The 4647-nt window shown below is 39.2% G+C and overlaps 1 protein-coding gene across 1 annotated transcript in view; it reads right to left on the bottom strand.

Moving 5' to 3' along the window:
* The window catches only part of Catsperb (cation channel sperm associated auxiliary subunit beta), a 185433-nt gene that overhangs the window by 84699 nt on the left and 96087 nt on the right, over nucleotides 1-4647 (bottom strand). The gene's annotated exons all lie outside the window — the stretch shown is intronic.

The following is a 4647-nucleotide window of genomic DNA, read 5'->3' as shown; positions in this document are numbered from 1 at the left end:
CTCTCTCTCTCTCTCGAACACGCATGCACGCATGTGTGTGTGTGCATGCGTGTGTGTGTTACATGCATGGGGGAGACTACAGGATGACATTGAGTGAATTCCTCTATTGTGTGCTCTGACTGATTGAGACAGTCTTTTATTGAACAGGAAGTTTATTGCTTTGGACACATTGGCTGGCCAGCGAGCTCTCTGGATCTGCCTGTCTCTGTTCCCTAATGCAGTTGCTATAAGTATGCACAGCCATGCTCAACCTTTCACACTGGTGTTGGGGATTTGAACTCAGGTCCTCAAACTTTCAGAGCAAGTGAAACCAGTCAAGACAGCTTTCCAGTGCTACATAGTGTGGTTTTTATTTGTATTTTTCTGACACTTAGGAGCTATACCATCTCTTCGCAGGTTTATTTCTATTTTTGTTTCAATGGAATGCCTCTTTGTGTCATTTCTCTTTTTAACTACTAGATTTTCCTTTTGAAAATACTTTATATGAATTCTTTCGCTATTGTTATTGTTAATTCTCCCCTCCATTATCAGGCCTATATTCTAGTCTTCCTTAAAAATTATGGCGTCTATATTGTGTCTTTCATCCCTCCAAGCTGGGAACAGAGGTACAACGCTAACATTCTAGCACTAGGAAGGCTGAGGCAGGCAAGTTCAAGCCTAACTTGGGCTATCAAGTGTGGTCCAGGCTAGCCTGGAGTAGATTGTAAGACTGTCTCAAGGAAAAACAAAATATAGGACCACAAGCCCAAGAGAATAGTACACCAGGATCTTATATCCCCAGTGCAAGTATCCTCACTGTAGCTTATGCTAACAGGGCCATTTTGCCAGCGTTCTTACCATCACTTCTATATTAGCCATTGTGCTTTTGTTCCATAAGTGGTTCTGAGTATTTGGTCTCTTAATTCCTCAGCCCACTATGAGTAATAGGACTCTGTCTCACTTCTTAGATGAGTTTTATTGAACATCATCTAAAGCCTTTTCACTTCAATTACAGCTGTTTATTGCCCATGGTCAGATACAAACATGGAAAATGTGAGTCATAGAGTCTATCGCCAATATTCCTGGTTTACATGCCATCAAATCTGACAGGAACAGCAAACTCTTCCAAAATTTGTTTTCTACCCATAGCCTAGGAATTCTAGATTAGAAAACTATGAAGTAGTCATATTGGCAAAAAAAATGAGAGCAAACTGCTAGCTAAAGTCTTAGAATTCTACTACAGTCAGGGCAACACAGAGAAAATAACATGGACGGAGATTGAGAAGAGAACAAGCTCAGGAGTGTAACATATTTCCTAAAGAGTATGTGCAGCAGGATGTGTGGGGAACAAAAGTCAATGGCCAGAGGAGAAATTAGAGGTTCTAAACCATTAGTTTAGGAAGTAAAATAAGGGAGTTTCAAGAAGCCCTAATACCAGAATGTCACCTTTCTCCATCTTCAATTCTGTATACAGTAGAGACTGAAAGCCAAGAAATCATAAGCATTGTTAAAATAAAGATAGTTTATGCACAATTGGGAGGCACAGATTCAGTAGAAATGAAGTACGTGTGAGGTCAAGTGGAGAAAGATTGAATGAATTAACAATGAGGTAAGGTGCTAAAAATCACCCTGAACATTTAGTATGCCTTGGTAGTTTCCCAAGTTCTTTTTCTGAGACAGAATCTCATGCTGAAGCCAAAATTGGCCTTGGACAGACAGCGCTCCATCCATCTCAGCCTCCAGACTGTGGGGACTGCAGGTGGGGCTATTGTGTTTCGCTTCCCTGACTGTCTTCAGAGACCTTAGATTGGTACTGCTTGTCTTCTCATAGGTGTGATTGCTAGAGAGAGCTATTCATACGCAATGGATGTTCCAAGACAATCATCATGTGAACAGAAATTCTAGATTACACTGTGAATCTCTGGAGTCTGTAGCCACTATTTATCCAAATAGAAATCATTCTTTGAAGTTTATGATTGAAGAGCTTGCATCTTTGAAATAAAACTGTACCCTGTCAATGTAGATCTCAGAATCTAACAGAGAAACACTGTTTTCTTTCTTGACTAACTGTAGTAATCAAAATTTTTGTTTCCAGGGGGAAAAAAATCACACTGTGAAAGTGAACACAAACCTGTACTCCACAAAATTGGAAAAAATAAAGGAAATGGAAAATTTTCTGTATGAATATCACTTACCAAAATTAAATCAAGACCAAATGAGCAAATTAAATACACCTATAACTGCTAAAGAAATAGAAACAGTCATCAAAAATCTTCCATCCAAAAAAAAAAAAATCTCAGGACCAGATCGTTTCAGCTCAGAATTCTACAAGATTTTGAAAGAAGAACTAATACCAATACTCCTCAAATTATTGTACACAATAGAAACAGAAGGAACATTGCCAAACTCTTTTTATGAGGCTACAATTACCCTGATACCCAAACCACATAAAGACATTACTAAGAAAGAGAATTACAGACAAATCTCCCTCATGAACATTGATGCAAAGATACTCAATAAAATACTGTTAACTGAATCCAAGAACATATCATAAAAGTCATCCACCAAGATCAAGTCGGCTTCATCCCAGAGATGCAGAGATGGTTCAAAATACAAAAAAAATATATCAATATAATCTACCATATAAACAAACTGAAAAATAAAAACACATGATCATCTCATTAGATGCTGAAGAAGTCTTTGACAAAATAAAAGAACCCTTTATGATAAAGGTCCTGGAGAGAGCAGGGATACAAGGAACATACCTAAACTTAAGAAAGGCAATATACAGCAAGCAAACTGCAAACAAAAAACTAAATGGAGAGAAACTCCTAGCGATTCCACTGAAATCAGGAACAAGATAAAGTTGTTCACTCTCTCCATATCTATTCAATATAGTTCTTGAAGTCCTAGCTAGAGCAATAAGAAAACAAAGGAAATCAAGGGGATACAAATCAGAAAAGAAGAAGTCAAACTCTCACTATTTGCTGATGGCATCATAGTTTATATAAGAGATCCCAAAAATTCTACCAAGGAACTTCTACAACTCATAAGCACCTTCAGTATTGTAGCAGGATACAAGATTAACTCAAAAAAGTCAGTATCCCTCCTGTATATAGATGTTAAATGGGCTGAGAAAGAAATCAGAGAAACATCACCCTTCACTATAGCCACAAAAAGAATAAAATAGCTTGGAGTAACTCTAACTAAACAAGTAAAAGACATGTATGACAAGAACTTTAAATATTGGAAGAAAGAAATTGAAGAAGACACCAGAAAGTGGAAAGATCACCCATGCTCTTGTATAGGTAGAATTAACATAGTAAAAATGGCAATCTTACAAAAAGAAATCTACAGATTAAATGCAATGCCCATGAAAATCTCAGAAAAATTCTTCAAAGACCTCAAAAGAATGGTATTCAATTTCATATGGAAAAGCAAAATACCCAGGATAGTCAAAACAATCCTGTACAATAAAGGAACTTCTGGAGACATTACATCAAATTCTCCTACAGAACCAGCCTGGTCTACAGAGCTAGTTCCAGGACAGGCTCCAAAGCCACAGAGAAACCCTGTCTCGAAAAAACAAAAAAAAAAAATTCTCCTACAGAACTTTAGTACTGAAAACAGATTGGTAATGGCATAAAAACAGACAGGAGCCCCTCTAGAGCCAAGTCTCTTGCCAACCCAGGGATGACCCCAGCTAGGTCCTTGGGCAGCAGAGTAAAGGGTGCCTGAACTGGCCTTGCCCTATAGTCACATTGATGATTATCTTGAATATCACCATAGAATCTTTGTCTGGCACGGATGGAGATAGAGACAAAGTCCCTCATCAGAGCAACAGACTGAGCCCCCAAGGTCCAGTTGAAGAGCAGAAGGAGGGAGAAGATGAGCAAGGAAGTCTGGTCCGCGAGGGGTTGGTCCACCCACTGAGACATTGTGCCTGTTCTAATGGGAGCTCACCAAATCAGCTGGACTGGGACTGAATGAGCATGCAACCAAACCGGACTCTCGGAATGTGGCTGAAAATGGGGGCTGACTAAGAAGCCATTGATAACGGCACTGGGACTTGTTTCAACTGCATGTACTGGCTTTTTGGGTCCCTAGTGTATTTGGATGCAAAGCTTCATAGGCCTGGAAGTGGGCTTCCCACAGGGCAGGGTTCCCTGCCCTCTCTTAAGAAGGGAGGGGGAGGGAGGAAGGTGAGTGAGGGGAAAGGGAGGAAAATGGGAGGAGAGGAGGACCAATGGAATTGAATTAAAGACCCAGATATTAATCAAACACCCATGAACACCTGATTTTTGGCAAAGAAATAAAAATTATAAAATGAAAAAAAGAAAGCCTATTCAACAAATGGTGCTGGCATAACTGGATATCAACATGTAAAGGAATGAAAATAGACCCATATCTATCACCATGCACAAAACTCAAGTCCAAATGGATCAAAGACCTCAACATGAAACCAACCACACTGAACCTCATAGAAAAGAAAGTGAGAAGTACACTTGAACACCTTGGCACAGGAGACCACTTCCTAAATATAACCCCAGTAGCACAGACACTGAGAGAAACAATTAATAAACAAACTGAAAATTTTCTGTAAAGCAAAGGACATGGTCAACAAGACAAAATGACAGCCTACAGAATGGGAAAAGATCTTCACCAACC

Source organism: Microtus ochrogaster, chromosome 1, assembly GCF_000317375.1.
Source record: "Microtus ochrogaster isolate Prairie Vole_2 chromosome 1, MicOch1.0, whole genome shotgun sequence".
NCBI classification, from domain to species: domain Eukaryota; kingdom Metazoa; phylum Chordata; class Mammalia; order Rodentia; family Cricetidae; genus Microtus; species Microtus ochrogaster.
The sequence above is the reverse complement of the archived record's forward strand: the minus strand, read 5'-3'. Positions and strand labels throughout refer to the sequence as shown.